The sequence below is a fragment of the Danaus plexippus genome, chromosome 8, assembly GCF_018135715.1.
Source record: "Danaus plexippus chromosome 8, MEX_DaPlex, whole genome shotgun sequence".
NCBI classification, from domain to species: Eukaryota; Metazoa; Arthropoda; class Insecta; order Lepidoptera; family Nymphalidae; genus Danaus; species Danaus plexippus.
Genome location: NC_083542.1, coordinates 8621080 through 8647672, shown reverse-complemented (window position 1 = coordinate 8647672; position 26593 = coordinate 8621080). Strand labels below are relative to the sequence as shown.

Here is a 26593-nt window from a genome sequence, read left to right as displayed (position 1 = left end):
CTATATTTATCATAAAGAATACATTATTCCAGTATATATGCGATATATAAGTGTATATAAGTGGTCGTACGATATAAGTGTCAAGCTCCGTGAGCGTGTTTCCAATGTATGTCACACTAGGCTTTATTCATCGGCGTGTCGGAAAACTACTGACATAACGTACAAATAAAGAAAATATTTGAAGGCAAAATATTATTTGTGTTTCTTTACTATATATGAAATATAATACTATAGGTATATATCTTGTTCGTCGCAAAATTTGTTACAAAGACAGTTATTTCTCTCGTCAACAATAAAACAGAAATGTCTTGTCTGTGTTATTCTGATTTCTATGTGTATAAATAAAATTGTAGTGTCCGTTTGTTATATTAAAATAACAATAATTTTAATAAATGCCTAATATAGATAGATCTAAGCAAGGTAGGATACTTATAAAGAAATAACATTTTCTGTATGTCTGCCTGTTCCGAACAATCTCTGAAACGGATTGATAGATTTTACAAGGCTCTCGTGTGCATATTGATGTAATTGGAAATACATTAGGCTATTTTATTTTTGAAACAAAATTAACGTTTAATAATTTTTATTGCACCTGCCTTACTTATTTCTAAATTGAACTTGAAAAACTCGATAGTTTTCGTGTAAGAAAGTAACAAACTTGCACACATACATTTATAATAACATCAATATTTTAAACGTCATCCGTGTGACATATGCTTTATAAAAACATTCGCATGTGTAGCCGTCCAGAGATATTTTTAAGTACAACAGAGTATATAGTAACAATTGTATTGACGTGTTTTTAGGTTGCACTAACCGTTGATAACAATGTTAAGGTATCCTACGATGTCATTTTCCACATCGAAATTGAATCACTCCTTCACTGAGAGCATATCTGGAAAGGAAAAAAATCGTGAAAGTATATCAATAATAGAAAACAGAAATATAAGTGTTAGATTAAAACAAAGTCGTGTACAGAATAAAGCATAGAAAAACGTTAATCAAAATAGCGAGCGACGAATGAGAACATTTATGTTTAACCGATTACAAAAATAGATGTATACAAACAGAAATAAAATAACCATCTAATAAAATTTATATAATAAATATGGAACATTAAATATCCATCAAAGTTGACCAAACTGAGAGCGTTTGGTAGTATCACAGTTAAGCACTCCGACAGATACGACCCCGAAAGGAGACTTATGGTCTAAACACATGTAGGATTTGATTATTAAAACATTCAGTGTATTATATAAAATACAGGTTTAAGTTTTACACAGCACTATCATCTGATAATAAATTAGATGGGTGGAATTACAGGAATCTCGGTAGAACAATTTTCTATCGTCCTAAATAATAATGGTCATTTGAGGCGAATAATATGCAAGAGATAGCACCGAGTCGTGCAAATATAGAGTTAGCAATAACGAACGGCTATCCAGAATGACTCAACATACTGGTTTGACTGCTCAGCGTTTCCTAGACGATTATGAAAGCTGAGTTTTTATCAACGGATCTAGATCGTCTGACTGCTAACAGATGTATCTAGAGCAAGTGTATCGAATGAGGCAAGTTTGGTTCCCATCGTTTATTATTACGAGTCGATATAGAAGATCTTTCTCACAGTGAAGTATGAAATATTATATCTCTTTCCAGATGACGGCGATTAAGAGATTTATTGTGCGTTATCTCAGCCATTAAGGATCGTTTTCTTGAGACGATGGCGGCTGCACTCGAATCGGCTCTTATGCATCAGTTAGGAATAATCATTTAATTACACGGTAGTTAAAGTCATAGTTTTATTTATATGTTAACGATTTATATAAATAACTGATTTATCATTGCTAAGGTAAAACAAAACGTTTTCTATAGACATTCAAATAAAAATCTATAACAAAAATATTAAGATAATAATTTGATAATATTGATACTCGTAACAAATATAATAGAGGTTATCTGTTACACTAGAGTAATTACGTCTTAATTTCATCCGACGGAATATAATTCCGATAAATAATTTTTCGTACAAAGTCGTATAAATTTTCCCAGAATCAATGATCGATCAATCATATTATGTAAGTGTTGGCTTATGTAGTTTTCATATAAAATTAAAAAAAAAATATTAAGCCATATTGATGTTTTTTTTCTGTATTATAACAATTTTGCTATTTAAATTCAAATAAAATAAAAAAAAAAGAATCAAAAAATAGTTTTAATCGATTCAATTCCAATTTATGCCATGTTAATATGATTTTTGTTTATTAAAAGGTTTTGTATTTTAATAGATCGCTTGACGTTTCCCGCTATGTCATATCTATGGTATTAATTTACAGTTACCCACTAACACATCGTTTCCTTATGCTCAAAGGATCGCAACTAATTGCCAATACACAGATTGCTCGAATAGGTTAATTTAATATAATCAAATCTTAATAATATTGTTCCTATTCTATTCTATTCCCACGGCACATTTTGTAGTTTCATGTTATAAATAGGCGACAATTCCTCAAATCAATATCCTTTCTTAGTAAATTTGAATCCATTTGAAAGTGTAAGAGCGCTCGCTAGTTTATATGGAGATATGGCACACAGCCAACAATACTTCCACGCCTCCATTTAGCTTTAAATATTGAATTTAACAAATAATTCTAGATAAATTTATCCGCTTTCTTTATTCTTGTTCTGTTTACTGTTCTAAACTGATAGATATGAAGTAAATAAATAAATGAAACTATATAACAACAAACTACGACCCATATATGAATATCATAAATAATTTGTTCCTTTGCGTTTTAAATGCTAAAACATTATTACGTAAGCGATTCACACACACCCACACAACAATAGAGAAATATTCAAACATATATTCAAACATATATATGTGCGTGTTTGTATTTATATGACTGTTGTGTAATATTCAGCATACTACAGCTTGAGCAGCGAACTTGAACTACTGCCCAATTAAAGCGTATGGGATGCTTTGTGAGAACGTGCGGTCTTTCTTAAGTGAATTGTTCGTGACATTCTTAACGTAAATATGAGTTTGCATAGTAAACTGAAAGTGGTATATATTCGTACTGTAAACGCAAAACTATTGAACTGTCGATTTTTCTGTAGACCATTTATACTAACAGAAATATTATACAATATACTGTACTGTACTATATAAAGGATGTCTAAATAGTGTCAATAATATGATGGTCGAGAGCCGGTTAGAGATGTTTCTCCATACATTCTTGATAATATACTTAATATTATACGAATTCTATTCCGTCATTATTACAGTTATCTTCTTCTACTATTTAAAAATTTTCAGTGACAAAATATATTCAGAGATTTCTGGGAAAAACAAATACATTTAAAAATGAATAATAAAGTCCATAAATTTATTTGTAGGACATCGATATATCGATCAATTTTAATATTTATCGATACGTGTTCGGTAATAAATCGCTCGGATATTAAGAGGGACGAGTCGCTATCTGTTTCCCGATACATCCGCTGCTCGATCCGATTCCGTAACCGGCTTCCCGGGACATTGATGTATTCATTTTGTATTAAAACATTGAAAGAATAGAATGCTTTTAAATTATTATTTATATATACGCAAAGATACGTATGTAATTGTTAATATGTTTTGTAGATATGTACTGTCCGAGCTTCCTCCACATTTAATTTTATTGTTTTAAGTTCCCAGTTGTTCTCATCAGGCTTCCTAGTAAAGTATCTTATAGATTACAATGGCTGTGATGATACCTGGGTAAAAATATATAGTAATCGGACCAGTCCGTAGCCAACGATAGTATTTATTCCGTAATAACTTTGACATTTCTAAATTAGGAAAGATATATCGAAAAAGTTGCAAAAGCTTTTAATTTTAACTTATGTTAAAATTTTATTGCAAATGAAAATTAAAACTCGCAACGCGATGGACCCGGCACCCGCACGGTGAATCCATTGAATGCTCAGAGGTTCCGTCTATGTTGTTTCACATTGTCAACGTTAATCATAAATATATGTAACATACTAATTTCTACCCGCGACTCTGCCCACGTGAACATCACAACAATACATATAGTAACCTACGTCGAAGCCTTATAATTTTATATATCCCAGATACCAGCTGCACCGCCAGCTGCTGGGCTGATTTGTGAATCTAATCCATCTTGTACGCCACCGAAATGCAAACAAAAAAAATTAAATCACATCGGTCTACCCGTTTAGGAAGGGTACAGTGACATACACACGTACAGTAGAATTATATGTGTATATAAAGTTGCACATTGGTCTATTGGTTTCAACAGTACCTACTGTCACTATACTTCGAATGCGTTTCACATACTAAAAATATATTATAAAATTTGTATCCGATCGATAAATATAAGTAAAGAAATAGATCTGGTCAAATAACAGTTACTTCTAGTCATCGCGAAATATCAGCAAAACTAAGAAATTTTTAGCTCCATATATAATTCTGTTAGGTTAAACTCACACTCGGATTTCCTTTTGACTTACACTAAACTCGTCCTTCCCTTACTGCAACTACTCTTTCGATATCCACAGACCTCTCGTCCATCACCTGGTCTAATAGGAATTTGTCACGCAAACTCTACTCTTCTCCGACACACATTAATACATTAAACCGTGATGATTCCTCAGTATATGTATTATCACTATATATCAAGAATTATAACATTGTTATTCTACTATTGAACTTGAAATAACTCCTACCTTTATCTCCTTCGCCTTCAAAATTATAATTCGTTAGCTAAATAGAAACGTTGACATTTGCAAAATATCTCATAATTCCAGTGCGTATGAAGTCATAGCACGGAAAAAAAATAGTAATAAATAAATGTGATCTAGTATCGACCGTTGCGAGTTAATTATTGCTCTAAAATACGTTATAATGTTTTTATATAAAGCTGTTTTTCCCTCAGTCACGTGACAGCTCCGTAACTCATTTTTGTTACAAAGTCGCAAACTACGTGACGGTTAACAGAAAACAAACTGTGTCAAGCACTGTTCATTCTGAATAGGGTCCATTTCTTTTTTGAGAGGGTATTTCTATTTCGAGAAATAATATCATGACACAATGCATATAATCATAAAATATAAGCATAGTTATTATTGCCTCAATTAGAATATCATCTATCAAAAAAATACTATAATCAAAAGCTTAATCGGACCCAATCCTAGACATTAAAATAACCTTGTAGATTGAACGGAATTTTGTGTATTGGAAAAAAATCACCCAAGTCAGCTTTACTGTTACATATGATTAAAATTTATATATACTTCAACTATTTATCTTATATATAAAAAAAAACCGCTCATAACATTCAAAAATAACATACTATTTAAAATCTGAAAACATTACTTGTGTTTTATTCTGTTCCAGCAATATAATTTTTTATTTACTTCGACGCCCAAAATAATTAAATATATGATATTTAATGAATTACGTATACATACTAATTTGATCCTCAACATACTCCACTGACGTCATCAGGTAGAGTAACGTAACGTGACACAGATAAAACAGGTTTACTATCTGATGCAGGTGACTGCACTCAAACTTATGGAATAGATAGCTTTACAATACTATGACATTCAAAAACCGGCCTATATTGTACCAAATAATAATATCTAAAATAATAAAGACTAGGAATTTTGCTGGAAGGCAGAGGTTCAGAATATGTGATTAGTGTAAAACGATTCTACTACATTACTTAGGCATATGTAATTAGATGCAGAATGTATGGGCTCGTCGCATGGTGTAAGTCAATCTGTCACAGAACAATGTGCTACATATAAATAATTCGCGTCATCGTAGGAAGTTTCCAATCAAATGGCCGGCCGAGGCGGTTGCCTAATAGAATAATCTGCATACTAGACGTCCAATTATTCTAGAACAGTCCCCCGCTGTAAGAAACCCCGGGCTCGGATGTCACCAGTTTAGTTTAACGACAAAATCATTCCGGTACATAACTATGGCCTAAATTTAGATAGGTATATTGAAATGACTATGTCTTGACAGAGCTTTGTACAGTACACAGCCTTCATAATGTAGTTGAATGTGTAAAACGTTTATGTGCTTCAAAATTAGAGGCTCCTGTTATAGTAAAAAGAAAGTTAAGGCCGTGGTTCTAATTAAAATACAGCACCATATTTCATGAGGGGCTGTTAGCATTAATGCTTTCGGGTTTCCCCTTGAATGACGCATGCGCTGTTCCGACCAGCGGTGAGAGATCTGTGCCACTTAGAATTACCAAGTATTTTCTCATTACTTTTGATGCAAATCAATGAATTTTAAATGACCTGGACAATATGCACCCAAACTGATGCGCTTATTTTATTATAAAATAAATGTCACGTTACCATACATTAAATCAATACTTGAATAAAATAACTCAGAACTTTTAACTATATTATATTTATTTATTTTCCAATATTTATGACGTCAATAATGTTTGTATCAACATATAGGACATAAAAAACATAAAACCCACGTGGCTAGCCGGTGAATGGAGCACGTGGTAGGGGCGCGGTCGTTCGATACAGCGGAGGCTGCGCGCTGAGCTAGACCCAGGAACCTACATCCACCAATATATCTTGATCTCCACAGCGTAGCTGACGTCATACGCTACTAAACGTACTACTAACACAGACAGAGCTCGTATCGGCTGGTCGGTAATATAGGTAGTGAGCCAATTACGCAAGAACTATCACTACTTGATTACTATTGTACTCGTATCTGGTGAGAACTAAATTGTTGTATGAAAATGTATTCATATATTAAAGAATAGATCAGAATATATGATCTTTTGTCTCGTGATTTTATTAATGATTTTTTTTTTTAATATACACTTGATAATTTCCAGCAGCATCGAAAGTATAATGCTGTTATTAATATCATAATTAAGTTACCTGAGTCATTGATATTATCAATTCAAAAATCTGTTCATTAAATATGTTGCCGTCACAAAAACTACCAATACTTAATTGATCTCATTAAAATAATTTAAACACGTGCCGCGAGAGCGACGCGTTCCGAACATTTTAATTGAACTCGGATCACTTTTAGTTTAGCTAGTGATTTGTTCGAATGAATCGAAAAAAATACAAGTTTGCAAGACTACAGAATATCAAACGTATACTTAAAATACATATAAATGAATATTAATAATAACGTATGTTTGTAAACACTTATTTAGGTTCCACATTTATGATATATAAAACTTTATAGATAATTAACTTGAGACAATCATATTACTTCATACAAACCGAGGAAGTGACAGTCGTATCCCTAAAAGACAGTATTACTTTCTAGTAACAACAAAACACGTCCCAACATCGAGATGTCCAATAAACCTAGTTGTTTATTACATTGTCGGAGAATTATACGTACTGGATGTGGTCCAAGGGAGATACTGTAGCGATTGCTGTTATACGGAAAAATGTGAACATAATACATTACAATACAATTATAAAGGAAAACAATTATAATCTTATTTTCAATTAAATAAAATTTCACTTCCTATCATTGAATATAGAGAAATATCCGCTCGTGCTTGGACCACGCATTATAAGACTCTTCCATACATAATAAATGGGAACTTTAAGAGCAAAAGCACATTTAACTTGATGGAATGATACCTATATGGTTGTAGGACTGTGATACCTACTTGAACTACAGGACAAATAGTTTATGGACAGTAGTATAAAAACTAAACAAAGACACCAGATTTAACAGAGACCCTAATTGATTTAACTATAAAGTTAACAAAATTAATTTTAGAGAACACACACACACACTCACAAACATATATATATAGTGTGTGTGTGTGTTAAAAAACTATTATAATCTATATGTACATGAAACCGTATTGTCTTCTGTGAATTTTATGTTTATATAAGGAAAACTTGAACCGCTTCGTCGCACGCCAGAAATCAAATCAACGTGTATTTCAGTGCCGAAGCCTTAAAAATCAATTTTTGTGAACATCCAAATAAAATTGAATCTTTTATGCTTGTTCAAACTATATACCTTTGTCCGCGACTTAACCTGGACTGTTATTTCGTTGAGATATTAATGAATAATACATGCTTTAAAAATATATAGGGAGACTTCATATCACAGGGAACTGTTATGACGTATTCCCGGGAGTACTATCCGGAATTTAGGGATAAATTACGACCTTCACGTATGTCAGTATAAGTATTCAGAACTGTTATTAAGAAGCAATCGTTAGCTATTGATTAAAAATGTAATAAAAAATCAATCCTTACAAATTTTTGTATTAACAATATAAGTACTATGATAGTATCTTATATACGTTTCCAATTTCATGAGTGTCACTCAATACACTTTATTCTAAAGTCTCGTCCAATTTCTGTCCCGGATAAACGGATCTCTGTCCCGGAACAATGATAGCCTGGGTCTGAAGTCCCTCGCATATTTACGACTGTGATTTGTCCCCAGCTGATGAAATCGGAACAAACGTTTCCTGACGCCACCAGAATGTAGAGATGAATAAATCCTTTTACTGCCTCCCAGGACCTTTTTATAATAGACGTATCTAGAAGTATTTTTCTTAAACAAGAATTAATTTTTAATTATAACATCTCATTAATGAAATTTCTTTAGATTGTCGAAACATTGGTAAAAGTTAAAGTTTGTTAGACGTAAACATTTTGTTTCACCAAACGAAATGTATATCTAAAGCACTTCAAAACATTAAACTTCGTAACGTATAATATTTTAGTGAAACATTTTTAAAATGCACATATAAATAAAACCATTTCAATCATATAAATAAGGATTTCACGTAAAAAAAAAATTATAATATTTTTTATAGCGTTTAAGAGAATACTCACGAGAGCTAAATAAATAACATATGTATACAGCAATAGTAATTCCATGGCGCTTGGTCAAAAAATATTTAAAACGAGATCATATCTTTTAACTCGTTTTAAAACATTTCGGTGAAATCTTTTTTTATTATATTAAAGAGAAGCAGCACGTGTTTCGGAGCGTGGTATTTAAGTGCATGTCTAGCTTTAAAATAACCTAATTGTTTAATAGTTTTGTAGGTAGTTAAATTTCTTACCGTTATCAATAGGTTAATATAACCAAACTTAACTATGATTTATCATCACCGTCGTCCTTATTTAATTGTGATTTATAGTTAAAATAACATAAAAATTACTTTAAAGTTAAATCCTTTATGCGAAAGCGAATATATTAACTTATAGTCATCATATATAAGGATAACTTTAACCTTTACCAAGTAACGTGTACTTGGATTTAGTTCTTATGAACAAATTTCCTAAGTAATACAAAAAATACAAAATTTCTTGGTCCAACATACAACAGCCAATTAACTTTATTCATTAGTAATAAATATGACTTCAGTAATAAAAAAAATACAACTCCAATCTCCATACTTAATAAATAGGATATTAGTGTCAATACTTCAAATTCATGATGTACCGTAATAGAAAATTTTAAAATATTTCATAGACGTTATCATTTGTTTGAACAGGGGACGACATTAAAACAGACAAATTAATGCTAATTTGTGAATGCTAGACCTTTAGAATTGTTCATAAATATACATATGCATTATATTTTAAAAGTTGAGCCTTGCTTCATCTCAAGGCGAGCCCTTTACAAAAATGTTAGGAAACTGTACCGTAAATCTTAAACTGAGACCGACTTAAATTAAAAGTATTTAATTTATTCATATAACACATTTATTCGTTAAAGATTTAAACTTATCTACAACATTTACACCGAAGATAATACGATAATCTGTTGCACTAAAGATTATTATTATTATTAAAAATAATAATAACCTATGAAAATAACCGTCAATACACTAGAAGAGAAAAAACAAACACAAAAAAATAATTAAAAAAAACTTGCATTAATATTTAAAAAAAACAACCTGTATAAGCAATTCGTATCCTTTAAAAAAATCAACCTGTATAATTGACCGTCTGTATTCGGTAAATGTAAAAACAATTGATTATTCTGATCGCGTTGAATTAGATTACAATCAATGGGACTTATAAACCGCCGGTACTAAGGGCGGGTGTATTATTGAGATCACGTGCTGGAGTACAGCGACCAGCCAGAAGTCGTGAGCGCTGTCACCGTGAGATGACCTGACCCAGATCCCGCTTTGTCACATTAAACGAACATTTTATATTAAGAATCGGCAACGTTTTGTAAAATATCGAATTCAAAATGTGAGATCGTTAAAAACATGATGTGTCATGTATTTAAGGATTTGCTTGTCGTTTATGAACATTATATTCTACTGATATTATAAATGCGACTGTATGGAAGTATGTTGCTCCTTCACGAAAAAACCACTTCACAGATTTTGATGAACTTTACATTAGCTTAAACATCTTACTAATAAAAGATATAAGAGGCAAGACTTTATTGCGGATTTCATTGTTGTTAAGCGAGGTCACGTCATAACACTTGCATATTTTTTGCATGAAGTCACTTGACATTGATCATAGATGTCGCTGTTCGATGATTACTATATCTATTGTTTCAGAACATTTTATACATTTCTGACGTCAATTCAGAAGCTGATGAGGATGATGTCGGGGACAAAAACTAGTATTAAATAAGATAAAGTGAAAGTTTTCGTCGTATGAATATAATAATAATAAAATAAAGCAATTTACTGATACGGAAACGCTTGACATTTATGCGAAATAAGCAGAAATCAAATTAAGGTAGAGAAAGGAACGTTTAAAATGGTCTATAAAATTAATTGAAAAAAAAAATACGATACTATAAAACAGAATATTCGAATTATTAAAAAAAGTTTCTATGTAAAAATTTTTACCAATAAAATTAGGAATATAAAAAAAATCTGAAGATATCAATAAAATATTTTTATTTTCTACCTTGCAACACAAAAAAAGTATGCACAACAAATACAGGATAATATAAATTAATTAAAAGAAAAACAGAAAACGGATAATATATATACGAACTTTCACATTATGTTGATTTAATCATGCAAAACTGTTTTGCAATAAATTGAAGTGTTCCGACTTTAATGTTAAAAGTGAGTCAGTTTATGAGTCAGCAAAGAGGGAGGCTCGAAAGTAGCGGACCTTTATTTAAATAATTGATCTACAATAAAAAAAAAATAAAGCTTGGGAACAAAACGTACAGTACACGAGCGAGAGGTCAATATATAAAGAGAGGGATAAAACAACAACATCACAAGAAACGTGTTTTACCTTACTGGTTTAAGACAATATTAAGATCAGGAAAGAATTATATCTTTATAGCGAAATGTAACAAATTTTAAGTACCTTTAGATGAATCTTTTATACGAAATATTAACTGAGCTCTGAAGGATAGCGTTGAGTGTTAACATTGTCCCGGCTGGGTCTCTGACCGTTGAAAAAGTTCTGAGTTCCTGACATTTCGTTTAACGAAGTGAGTTAACAAGATGAACCCTCAATCCGTTCCTAGCTTCAGCGAGTCGCGAAGGATGGGAGCTTTGTGAACCGTTTACAGACGAAAAATAATAAAAGATTCTCAAACGTCACGTCGCCGTAATGACTACTAATGTTAACTTCAAGGCCTTATAAAAATATCACACGTATTACGAAAACATCTTTATTTTCAACCTCGTGACAGTTTTTCGAAAGCTGGATAGATTTCAGACATAGATAATATTATTAATTAATAAATCATTTGCTAGGAGAATATTTCATGTCATGTCCTCCTCACGCCATCTGTCGTTAGACAACCAAAAATAAATCATTAAATCAAAATATTATTTTCATGGCAGTAATTCTATTCGATTTCATATTATATATAAACATACAAAAACGTTGAATAAATATATATATAAAGGCAAGTGCACACTATAATACTAGTATTATAATATGGAATAGAAATTTAATTAAAACCATTAACAAACATTAAGCCATCGCCGCGGTATTGTGTATAAGATCAGGTGTTAATTATAGTAATGGATTTCCACTGAATTTGACGGCAATGATGGAGCCACTGAAACAGCGAACTGATACAAAAGCACCATCAACGTAATTCATTCTTAACCGAATATAAATTATCATATGAAAATAAATTTAATGTATAGAAAATTATGATAAGAATTAAGAATATTTTTTCCTCATAAAATATGAATTATGGTAAATAAATGTTTATTACATATCAGCATACCCGCTGATTACATGGCCGTAACTCTAATTGTAATCATAGACAACTCCATTATCATCACCTTTTATAACACATTAGCTTGATAGACACACTGACGGCGCGGCGGGTTCAAAGACCGGGTACACTCACGGAGTTATATTGTTTTATATACATACATATAACAGAGAATTAGCTGTTTTTAAATAACTGAACTCTAACCTTAGACCGAGTTCATATCATAAACCTACATACGTACAGTTAAAAGGTTTCTATTTCATTCATAAATCATCTTAAATATGACGGTCTTTGTGTTAACATTGTTATTTATTAAAATTTTGTATCTTTAAATATTAATACAAGCTAAGAAAATTATATTTCAAATATATATAATGTGCCTTGTAATATGGACACAAAACGTTTTTACTATTGGAAACAAAGCTTTTGAACCGTAGCGGGTCATCAGTTGAAACGGTTACAAAAATATCAATTGTTTTAAAACATACAATTTAGGGAGACATCGTCATTAGAACGTGTACATGTAAATACAACCGGCATAGTGTTTTGTAATGGTTAATTGATTATATTAGAGTGCAAGATACTTTCTCTACGTATAACGATTTATATGAGGGCGTGGGAGAAGCGTGGGATTGTATACACAGATAGGATACTGAACGGTTCGCAGATTAATTTAATTTTGCCCTATATATCTCTAAAGAGAGAGACAGTGTATACTGTTTTAATTTTTTTCATGAAAAAATATTAGTAGCTTATAAATTTTTCCATTCACTTTTAGCTATAAATGACTCTTCCTTGTCGTTTGTTACCTCTGTACTAATACTACAATAATTTTAAAGCTTCGTGGATGATATACGAAATATTTAAAGACGTTTGTTGAATTAAATTTTAAAATTCACTGAACATTCAAACTGTTAACAATCAATGAAGAATGGCAATTGTTTGATTTTTATATTTTTTTTTTACGAAAAATATCAATGTATATCACATTATATTTTTACATACAAAACTAAGAATTCAAAAAACATTTGTAATATTTAAAACAGATACCAATGAATACAGATTAAAAAAATACGACACGATAATTAAAAGAATATGACGCTTTATAAGAATTAACGCTAATAAACTTCAATTCAAGTTTCAGTGGCCTACTGGCATAGTGGCGTCACTCGCACGGGCCTAGCGCCTAGCAAGGGTGCGACCCGCTGCCTTGCCCCTTAGAACGATCGATGAAAACAAATACACTTATATTATGTATTAAATAAATATTATTATATCACTATAGAAATATATATATGAGTCTATTAATATTCTCCAATAGTCTATCCAACCAATAGTCTCCATATATGAAAAGACCATTTATTGAAAATTCCATTCAGATTAATTTATTTGAACCAATAAGAACATAATATGATTTTTAAATCAAACAATATGACCCTGTAAAATATAGCTAACCGTTCATAAGATAGTTTTTCAACAACAAACTAAACTAATAACTATTGGAATACATACATGGTGTGTGTTTATCTGAATAACTGAACGTTCGGCCTAATGGATACCGGAGCATGTGTTGTTGGACCAATTAGTTCTGAAATTAGTTGAACCGTTCAAGTACAGATCACGAGTCGGCATCTTTAAGATCATTTAGGATCGCGTGAGAACATACGTCTGTGTGATTTAAATAAAACAATTTTCGGAACATGACCTATGTCCTATACTACGCTCTCACCCCGTTTCCGTATACATTTTGCAATAAATATTTACTCGTTGATCATAATTGATGAAATAACAGACAAATTAATAGACAAGAAAGATATATTAAAATGGTGGTATTCAATACGTTATATGACAGACAAATTTAAAAATAATTTTTATTACTAAATTATTTATATAAAAAATGCAGTTCTGTGTTATTTTCCTTAATGCTAAAATAGAATGAAGGGGATTTCTATGAAACTAACGCTGCTGACCTCAGACCAGAACCAAAAAAACTCAATCAAAAGAATTTTTAATGTATTTAAACGATTGAATTGAACTATGTATGTTTGTATTCTATATATATATAGAAATATTAAAGGTATAAGCATGCATACACGGCTGTCTATTGCATGTATTAATGATATATGAACAAATGTATTTATATATGTCAAACACATTTAACATTTGGTTATCTAATTCTTTGATTAATATTCGACTAGAGCAAAGAAACTGCTTAAAACAAAATAACATCAATTGCAATTTATTATGAAGAACACAATAACTATAATTCTAAAACTAGCCTGTATTACTTCTAAATATTAAGCGTAATGATAGACAGAATAAAAAAAAAGTGATGGCACAGATACAATAATATTACTGAAATGTATACAGAATCGATAGTTTTTTTTTCCATGAACGAGTACATTGACCTCAGTATATAGCTGTCACATTATTTAATACTTTGACGAATAAAAATAAAATTATTAAAAAAAAAATAGGTACCGTATTAAGTTATAAGAGACACCACAGTTATATTATGTGTGTGCGAAATGTGAGTGAATATTTAAATATAATTTATGAAACTCCCTTGACCTGTTCTCACTGTTTGGAATAATTGAGAAACAATAATTGTTCACCGAACATTCTCTAAACTATTTATATTACTTATATGAACATTTTTAAATAATAATTCAAGCGTTATCATCGCTTTACATGAAATAATTGATGAAAAAAATTATTACACTTTTCATTAACATTACTATCGAACTATTAAAACTGAACAAATTAGGTATAACAATTACATTAGCATGAAGAAGCTGTAATGTTTTACCAGAAACTCCTTCGAAATGTCTTTAAGAGACATTGACAGAAATCCTACTGATAGTATAAATGAGCAAGTTTGTAAGAATGTTTGCGCATGTGGATGTTTGCTACTCCTTCACTTAAAAACTTTCTTTACGAAAACTTTACTTTTAACATAGCCATTAGACGACAAAAGTTATAATTTTCACTAGAATTCCGTGCAGTTAGCGCAGGATTAATGCATTAGGCGTGTTTTGCATGAAATCACGTGACACAGGCCGTGTAGGTGCGTTATAAATCCTCTGTCAAGCACACTAACGACATTTCTTTAATGACAAATAACGAAAAATTTACTTGGACAAAGCCACGGGCAAGAATTAGTAAAAAAAAGGTTGTTTATATAACGAATATATTAATAAAACTTTTTTTTTTACGTAGCAGCCAATAAATATATAAGAAGCTATAATGACATTATTTTTTTACGTTATCACATACCCAGACCTGGAACAATGAACAATACTATATGAAAATCAATAAGGATACCAAATTTAACGATAAACCAAAACTAGTGAACTACCACTTCCAATGCCACACAATTGTCGAGCGTACAGAATACTCAGCATAGATCAAAGGTCTTACACGGACAGACAGATACATAACATGGATAAGTACGCACCGTGCATATATATATTATCGTAACAGAACTATTGAATTATTAATATCTAATCTAAAATAGTTATACTTAATATATAAAGAGTACGTATGTATATCACTTTATTTCCTTCAAGACTAGATCTTTTTTTAAATAGTACCTATGTACTGACATAAAATATACGTAACACCCAATTGTTTCTTCGTCTGTTAGTTTTAAGACAAAGCTATGGACAATAGCTAGTTAAATGAGTACAGTACTAGTTAGATTTTATGATTATTCATTTCGAATATAAGTAATGTTATAAAGTGTTTGCAAGCGACACCATAAGTGTAGTCCTAATATCGATTACAGAGCCTTTGTGGTTTTACCAATGCCATACTAGTAATACAGCTGGTATGGATGACTGGAAAAAGAATGTAAAAACTACCTTACCATGAACTACCATTGCCAAACATAAAACGGACAGTTTTACGTTTTCCATTGTTATAAATATGTTAGTACTGCCATATTTTTACATTTATAAATATTATGAACGAAATACACGTACCTGTCAGTTTATTTTTCGATACTATTCGTGGTTATGGCACTATTAGTAAGTACTACAATTCATATAACACGAAAAACATATCTACTAAGCATTTAAATTAATCTTCGTGAGGATGAGTCGAAAAAACCCTCTTTAAATATTAACTTGAGAGTTATAGAGGCCATTAATAATAATGCAGTAGGATTTTGTAACAGACGGAGGAGAGATCAATCAATTTAATGACGTCACGGCTTACGTCACTCAACCACAGAATAGATTCCTACATACTATATAAACTTGTATATATAAAATTTTGTGTAAGCGCAAATGTATTAAAACTGCGATAGTCTGCGTTTTCTTGCTCCCGTTTCTCGAGCCATCAGATTAATTGAAATATTTAATAATTTTAACTTAAATACAAGGTATTTATTTTCTTGTTATACATAGCTGGGCGGTTTGAAATTTAGTTTTATAAGTGATATTTATTTTTAACACAACTTTGAAAGAAATATATAATGTAATGAAATTTTCACATATATATTAAACGAGCCGCCATAGTAATTTCTCCTAACTTAACCTAAAGGTAATATTTGGGTGTTGTGTTTCACTATTACTATTCTTATGTGTTAATTATAGCTTTTAAAACTTCTATATAAAAGACGAACCAGCGTTTAAAAGCATACAAGTAACACAATTGACTGTATAGTATTCTTTGGTTTCTAAGACAGTTACATTGTTTTGTCTTCAGTAACACTAAAAACCTCATCAATCCTCGCCACTTCCGCGACACGACTGGCGCGACAGAGATCTGACAGAGACCGTGAAATCGGCTTCAGAATTCCTCAAACATCCAGGTCATAAGTCAATGAACTACCAAAATGAAACTTACTGCAATAACGCTACGAACAATCACTCATAGTACGGATTTTTTCGGGGTGGAAGGACGAATCTATGCTTGAAAAATACATTCACTTCCACGAGTTATCAGTGATGGAGAATAACGAATATAATACAGGCAATTATAATCCATATTGCATTATAGCAGAGACGATATTCGCGAGCCGTGTTCAAAGAATCTCAGCTAACAGCGCGGTCAGCGTCCTCAGTAAACAATTATCTGTGTCAATGATAACGTAACGATAGTGTTAAAGCTTGCGTTACGTAATCTCTGATTGACACTTCGATTGTGAATGTTTTCTCATTGCCATTTATTTCGTATACATTCTTTCCCATCAATGGTGCAGAGATTTTTTGATAGTTGTAAATAATTTTTAAAACAAACTATTGATTCACAACAGCTATAAAAAGTATAAAAAAGCAACTTAGTTTTATAGCCCGAAGATTAATCCTTACGATTACAGTTATAGATAAAAATAATAAAATACGAAACAAATTAAGTTTGTACGCTTTTATCGACATCATGACATATTTTAAACAAAAATATAATATAAATATCCTGTTTTTGGGCACCTTACACAGATTTCTCAGAATCGGCCATATATAATAAAATATATTTTAACAGATTAAAAAGCTATCAAAGGATTTGCCTATATGAAAGAAGGTTTCACAGTACATTAAATATCATGTCATACGTTAAGGTTAAGCGACGACACTAGTGTGTTTTCCAGCATCGTTGTTCAGCTTGTCCAATTCAATAAACTTATTAGCTTGTACTTTGTAAGTGGGCTACTGCCTCGGCAGGAAGAAAATCCAATTTAAAATAACAAACAGCGACAAGATAGCTTTAAAGTAACAGTATACCTAGTTTTATTATCTTAATAGTAACATAAAGGCGTATGTTTGCGAGTGTGATTATATATATATATTTATGTATAGTGTGTACACATGAGAGGCGACATAAACGTGACGTCATCGTGTTAACTTTGAAACATAAGAGACATAATCCGACCTGAAATAACAAAAATTTAAACGAGCGGAACTACGGACGGAATTATAAAAAAGGCCATACAAAAAATCCTTGTAGGAAAGGTTCAGTATGGAAAGTCATAAACTATTGTCAGATGAACGTGAAACCGTTCAGGGGTGACCATGATAAGAACATTATAAACGAACGGGCGATAGATCGAGGTCTGTTTGGTGACGACCCTTGAGAAATAAAGGAACATGTGAGTTAGCAGCACGACTGGCAGAAACTTACAAAGAGAAGTAAACAGAAAACAACATTACTGTCCATAACATAAGGCTTCTTTTCAATTGAGATGAAATAACAAAAAAATATGATACTAAGTTCAGGGTGGCGTAATACATTCTCGCCGCAGCGATATAACACTTAATATCGTACATTTAAAGTTCAATTCACGACGTCATATTATTTCTGCAACGTGCCGTACTTGTCTGGTTTATAGGTGACGAGTGTTTTGTACGATTGCAATGTCGATAATGGTTTTGTAATTTAGGCTTTCAATAATGAACAATGTTCCCACGAAACAAGTAAATTATCTAATATCACTATATTTTTTTAAACCTTTACGGCTATATATTAGAAATATATCGAGAATTATAAATACTTATTATAAAGTAATCATAAATTTTAATCGATTAAGAAATCAAAACATTTTTTTATCAGGTCGTAGACCTTGGATTAAAGATCACAAACCAAATGACCTGGCAGACAATAGATGACTAAAAAAAACGCTTATTTTCATAAGTCTCATAACACAACATGTTTTTGTAAAATTTGGGTATTTCGTCTCTAGTATCAAAGTTGGGGTCGAAATGTAAATACGGAATGGAGTCTTGAATTTTGCGATGTCCTAATTCAACAGAACTGTTTACTTAGTTGATAAAATATTTAAGAATATGAAACGGAAATGTATCTTTATGGGGACGGATAGCTGGCAGTATCGCAGACAATTCACGTTTTAAGAATTTGCGTATTTTGAACCAATAGATTGAGTTACAATAAAAAAGTAATCCTACCATATAAGTTAACCTACATCTAAGATCAACGCATGTCAATATTGGATTATTTCCAACTATAACAGCTTTGAATTGCATCTATTTTCATATTATTCAAACAGACCAAGACCAGAACTAAAAACATGTCCAATACTACCAGTAGTAGCTAAATAGTTCTTGCGTAACTGGAACGAGATGTAGTGTCCACACAACAAAGAGCTCTGTCTGTTATTAAATCGTTCCACATTTTTATAGAACCAGTGATCGTTTTAGGGGTAGCGGAGGTCAGAGATGATTGGTGGACTGAACTTTCCTGGGTCTTGTTCAACGCGCAGCCTCCGCTGTATCGAGCGACCGCGCCCCTACCACGTGCTCCATTCACCGGCTAACCACGTGCAAAAAACGATCTTAGCAAAAAGAGTACACTCAAATACAACTTGCAAGAAAAATATGTGTTTTTAAAAAATCAAATAAAAAAACAGACCTTTGCAACATACTTTAAGTAAAACACATGTCTACGGTATTTATGTATAAAATTTTTACTGGTGTATAAAATGAGCCTGCAATCAGCTGTGCGTCACAGATAATAATGCATCACATATCCATGCTCTCCGGTATTGGACTAATGAATTGAAACGGAAACAATACCGACAGCACATATCCGGGGATGCTGATTGCGGACTCCGCTGTAACGTGATCTGTCAACTCTAATACATCAGATTTTAAGGCTCTGCTTCAATCTGCGATAATAATAGAATCTTTCATCAAAGACTTAGCTTTATTAAAGTATATGTAATAATACTTAAAGCTATTGATTTTTATCTAGATAAGTTATACTTGTCTCGCTGCCGCCTTCGGCTTTGCCCTGCTCTTATCTGACGTTCACAAACGTTATATTCCACACAACTCGTTTGTACAAAGTTTTGCCCAGCAAGATATGATTTAAGCATACGAGAGCCAGATCACAATCAGCGTCCATTTTACTTGTAAAACAGCTTGACATCTTATCTCATGTTACTGGCACAAACAATAAAACTGTCAGCATATATTTATGAACATAAATTTTCATTTATACTTCTTATTACAATTGATTTGCTAGTTGGTCGGAAGAAATATTAAAAACAAAAGTACTTATGAAAGAAATCGAATAAATAAAATACCTAATAGGTTTTTTAAATGATCATTGATCAGGTGACACTTGAAGCTCGACATCATAAGCTACGCAAATTAAACAAGATTTATTATGTGTGACAATCAAATTCAATTTATAAATTGAAATGTTTTATAGAAGATGATTGTACTATTAACGAACGGGACGTTGATATAACAACACTACAATTAGTGATACCATATAAAATTTCAATGGACTATTGTTATAAAATGTTAAGACTGAATACATTATTCCTTTTATTGTACAGGCCTTACCAACGGCTTCTCTAGTATAATTTTGACATTCCCAGAACGGATCTTGAAGAGATTAAATTTCATATTCTTATATGTTATCCCGATAGTAAATATGCTACATTCCAGATGAATAGTTAGTACAAAGCCTCTACTGTAATCGAAAAATATGCTCAATTACCGAAAGCATTATTTCACAAACGATTAACCACTAAGTAACCAAGCTGGCGGTCGGAAACTATCAGAGATTACGAAAACTTTTAAATACAATCATGTCAAGCGTTCCAGGCGACAGGTTAAGGCTGCGTTTGAGCTAGAGAAGAAAAAATATTAAATATAGTTAATAGATTTGACTTAGTATATTGACTTAGTATTACTAACCGTAACGCGTTTTTCTTTATAAAATCGAATAAAGTAAATTTTTATTCTAATCAATGTTAGTTCGTATATACATAGTATGAAGTATTCAGGCGTCTAGAAGCATTGGAACACTCAATATTGGTGCATGTTTGCTCAGCTTTGATGCCGCTCTCCTGCGGGTACGACTTATTACAGCTATTACGTAACACGCGGAGAGTGATCAATAACAGCTCAAAGTTAAGGATGCTGAGTTTTATGATGGATGATGGTATATACGTTATAACTAAAATGAAACAAGACAGACCTCCTTCACACTCCCTCCTGTGAGATGTCTGAGTAAGATCCGCCTTTAAGCGTTTGGACGCTGTAAAATTTCGCGATCGTTTTCGCAACAATGTTAAAAGTTATGGAAAATGATTTTAAAATTCATCTTCAGTATATATCTCAATAAACTACTGTTCGTTTAATTAAATTGTATCATTTATTTTCATCGTTGGAGCGTAGAATTAGAAATATGACATGTTTACGAACCTAGGCTTGGTTGGTTGGCTATAATAAAAAGGTTTTTCATAAAAACGAATCTTATATAAATAAAATACTATATAATTCAGCTGATGTAAAAATCGTTTTATATTTCTTAGGTCATTAAGAAACGCCAACCTCGCTTAAAACTGTATGGAAGTTTAGTATAAGACTTTAATAGGAAAATTCAACGTCTGAGACGTTTTACTGGAGTTGCTGACTGCGTTACGGAGCACGGATCAAATTACACAGGAGAAGTTCTAGAGATAGTTTCAGATAGTTTCCGCTTAAACATTGTACTCCGAGACGCTTTAAGGATTTAGATTTGAAAGATTTTAATCTCGTGTATTTTACACGTAACATACATTACACGTACGTATACGACAAACCGCAGCAGTTACAATTAACAAAATTATTGTAATGGCTGACTTCAAATTATTGGTAAAACCATATTGTTAGATATGTATTATAAAGACTTAAGATACAACGCGGTCATGGGCAAACGAGAGCACGATTGCTGAAAAGTAAACGAAACGCCGGGAAAATGTAGAAACAAAATAATAAAAAACGCGTACTTAATTTATCCGAAAAACTTAGTTTCATTTACTTATTTCTTCCCAGAAGATTTCTTGTTTAGAACGAATGTAGATTCACTTCTACAATTTAAGAAACTTTTCGATGTAAAATGTACTTATGTACCTCCCTTTCTCTTTAGAAAATTATATTCTGTACAATCAAGATTAAACAATATTATCTTATAACACTATATGGTCTTTTCTAAGTGGTGAACAAAGCGCATTAATATATATTATAATATAACAAGAGACACAAACATTAACATATACTTTTTACGTCAGCCATAACATAGTTTATATAATATGAACGAGTCGCTACAACGGACAAACAGAATCTCAACTCATGCAACGGCACGCTTATCAAACATAAACTTTGCGGGACCCAGTTTGAAGTAAACAAACTCGTATTAAGAATAAAACGCAACATTACGGTACATGCTCTGAATTACTTATATCACATTTGAGGCAGACCTACAATTCCCTCCCACCGTTATGTCTAAAGAGCTGTTGGGGCCTATAATTTATACCCATAATTTCAGGTTCTGCTTTCAAATTTTCTTTATTCCAATAAACACATATTTAAATAAATAAAGTCGATTTATAAGCCTGATCTCATAAAGCTAAATTAAAAATACTGTAAGATTTATCCATTATAATTATGTAAACATCGGTAAATTAGTTCGGAAAAATAAAAAACAAAAGGACAAACATACTACATAGTTCACATAAAGATATCGATCGTTCCAAACATCATAGTTACGGGTACACACTACATACATGTTATAGAGGAACTAGTGATTCATCACAACATTGTTTTGTATTGGTGACACATTCGTGTTACAGATTAGCGTGTTATTTATGTATATATAACACAATAGAAAATATTTTATTGAAGTTTTTCAGATTATGAATGACGCAGACACATCTTGGACATTGGATTCATGAGATCGAGGTATATGAGGATCAAACGTTTATAGGTATACATTATGAGGTCAATAAATTTATTACGCCCGCCACGTTCGTCACCTATTTTAAATGTAATATCCCAATTCATAACATAATAAATCCCAACAATACTTTCTTACTGTCTGTTACTTTAGAAATGCATATATTTTCTCTCATTAATAATAAGATATATATGTTTAGTTAAGCGTCAACTCCTTGAAATAGCCACTTTTTTTTAAATACAAGGTACTTGAATTAACAACTATATTAAATTAAAAGCTATTAAATTTGAAATCGAATTTACACAAAGGCTCCAATGGCGCCTCCAACAAACAGCTATTATTTCTTTGAAATTGATTTATTGTATCTTTTGTGATTTCCAATCTAAAAGACACAAAAGACTTAAACGCTTCGTTGAGCTGAAAAGTAAAAATCTTCGACATAGAAAAAACAAGTTTCGTAAAAATAAAAAATTTAAAAAAAAGACGTCTATCATCTGTTGCGACAGATTGCGATTTAACTGTGTTCAAAATTGAAATCGAATGGTGATTAAAATAACTAAAAGGCATGAAATAAAGCAATCCCACCGCAGACAAAACAGACCATTATATAAATTTGAATAAAAAACCAGTAAATAGGATCAAGACGATAACTAATTAAGATTTCAATTAAGAACTAAGCTTACTGTAGTAAGTCTTAAAGAGATCCAATCTAGAATGAAAATAATACCAGAGCGAATGAATCATGGCAAAGCCGCGAAGACACGAGTCAATTAACTTAAATTGTTCGTTGAAGCAAATCCGTTCACAGCGGAACCATTGTCGGCCGCGACTCGATGACAAAAAAAAAATAACTTGACAACCAATTTACAAAGAAGCCTAGTTCATTAAAATCATTGTAAGTTTAATCTAATATTAGTATTATAATAAGTAGGAATTAGTTATTAAAGGATTCTAGAGCAAAGATATGCTACAATTGACATTAGTATGTATAAGGTTATTCATTTTTAATTGATGATAATGAAAAATCTTATAAATATACAATATTTGTAACATAAAATATGAATCAACGGAAGCTTCCATTGATGTGTCTTATTCAAAATGACCTCATAATATAGGATAATGTACAATTTAATTGATTGACGTAAACTCGAGTTAGCGGTTAAACATGTTTCGGAACTCATTACCAATGAAAAACAAATCCATATCAATTATAAATTATATGCTACAGCATCAAGTAACAAATGGACGAATAATAAGAATCCTAAACACGGGATGTTTATAATTTTCCATACCAAATATAACCCACGCCTTCCACTCCCAGTAAGGATGTTCTCCACTTCCTATATGTCTATGATCCACGTATTTGGACATCCACGTACACGGAGCCGATACGACGCACTCTCCGTCCGGCGGATAATTTAAGCTTTAAGTATTGTCTACGATTCCCTTGTACTTCGCTTCCTGTCAGCTTTTACGGCTCGAACAGAATTATTTCTATGAATATTCATGAATATTTCAACGCCGTTCATTCAAATACTCATTTTTACGGAATTCATTCTATTTATATATGTGTATATTATTATTATTATTACATAACATATTAATATTAAGTAAAATAGACGAAATCGTTTATTAAATTTCTAATACATATATAAATGATTTAATTATTGCATAACATATTTCTTGCATTCGTCTTTATCTGTGTCAATGTTTATATATTTTTTTATTTTCAACCGCCATTTAACACCCTGTATACAGACTTGACGGCGGGCGGCGGCCCCTTGATTACTTTAACGTAATTATTACTAACAAATACTAACATTTGCCTTTGTTGTAGTAAACACTAAATAATGTTACGTAGTGTGCAATAAAATTTTTCTGAAAATAACTAATAGTGAATTATAACAGATATTAAATCGTTAAGAATCTTTCGTGTTGTCAATAATAAAAAATAACATATTACATACGTGTGTTCCGTAGATATAAAGTATACAATAATAAAAGACAAATTGGTTATGACATGGCAAATGTTCGAGATATAACATTTAACATAAAATGATTTAGGATTAACTAGGAAATTATTTTAAAAAATAAATCTATACCAGACTTCAGAATTTAACAAAAGCATTTTTTGTAGGTAACCAGCCGAGTTAACAACTCACTAGTGGCCCTTAAGTCTTATCAACCGGACACCGCCCACATTTACTGATAACGGAAATGCAATGTAAAAAATTATTAAATAAATTACTTATTGTACTAGTGTTGATACACATACAATACGATTATTGTACGTAGTTCCTATTATGACTAACTATTAATTACTATGAATTTAGTAACAATTTTATTGGAATTATAACTCATCGGTTAATGTGTCCTGTGCAATTTAAGGCAAAAATTCATGAAAATCACATCACAAAGAGATTTCTTCCGGAGAAAAGGAAACGTAAATAACATTAAAACCTACTAACATTATTAGAAAAAATATGAATAGAAAAGCAATATACAGAAATGGACTGTTTGTTAAGAATTACATTAAGCATAACCCCATGAAGGAAAACGGCTGAAAATTTTAAATGGAAATATTAGTATCTTTCAGTGTTTGACAACAACGACTCTAACGGCTTCCAAGAGAGGATATCATTATGAAATAGAAAAAATAAAATAACTATTGAAACAATTTATTGTGCTAGTTTATACCTGAACGAACAACCGCGAACTTAGTCATTTGAAATTATGACATTAATATAATACGTGAAAGCTCGAAACAAACTCGAACAATCCGGAGATAAATAATAATGTACAAGTAACGAGACCGATCTAGTTTGTAGGCGACTCATCAGGTCGGAATATATAAGTTTAGTTAGCTAAAATTGTCTATAGTCTATACCATCAAGACTGAAGTGCATGAAATGACGTTTTGACAAGGCTAAAAAAAATTGTGCCCCCGAATTGTAGAATAATTATCTCTGATAAAATTATGTTTCTATATTAGAAATAATTATCCAATGTATGAGAAAGATTTTGTTAATACATATATGTAGTGGATATGTATTTTCGTTCATTGGTTCTGAACTTATTTCATTTATAACGACTTTGCGTGTGAACGAGTTTGTTTATAAAAATAATGTCGTAATTCGAATTTTTTATAAATTATATAGAGATCGTTTTAAATCTTTTTGATATATGTTCGGTTACATATTATATCTATTCTGTACGAGTGTCGTGTCAATAGAGAACCGTGTTGTTGTCTACGGATCTTGACCTATATGAACACCTGCCGACAAATGTGAACAAATGTGATTGATCGGAGAGCTTTATTAACACTATCACACATTATAAGTACACGCACACATATATATTATATTATACTGAAAAATCATGAATACAACGTTCGCATTCTCAACCTGCAAATCTTCAACTAATAATTACCTACACTTTCTTACATATATTAATTTAAAAACGGAAGATATCTATTTACTTTCAATATACAATCATGAATCATAAAACCTGGCGTCCGTATTAAATCCGATACTATACATGATTGGCGACGAACAGCTGTGTCCGGCTGAAAATTAGCATCGGCCTTTGTATCCGTACGAAATTATAGGTATGTGGTCAGGCAAGTATAATGATGGATAATTGATTGTTAAAAATATAATATGAATTGTTAAAGATAACTTC

The 26593-nt window shown here is 31.5% G+C and overlaps 1 protein-coding gene across 1 annotated transcript in view; it reads right to left on the bottom strand.

Moving 5' to 3' along the window:
- LOC116771567 (protein tweety-like) overlaps positions 1–26593 on the bottom strand; it is a 39180-nt gene that overhangs the window by 9751 nt on the left and 2836 nt on the right. The window contains exon 2 of the mRNA XM_032663456.2: positions 818–895. The gene's annotated coding sequence lies outside the window, so the exon portion shown is untranslated. The remainder of the gene's footprint in view (positions 1–817; positions 896–26593) is intronic.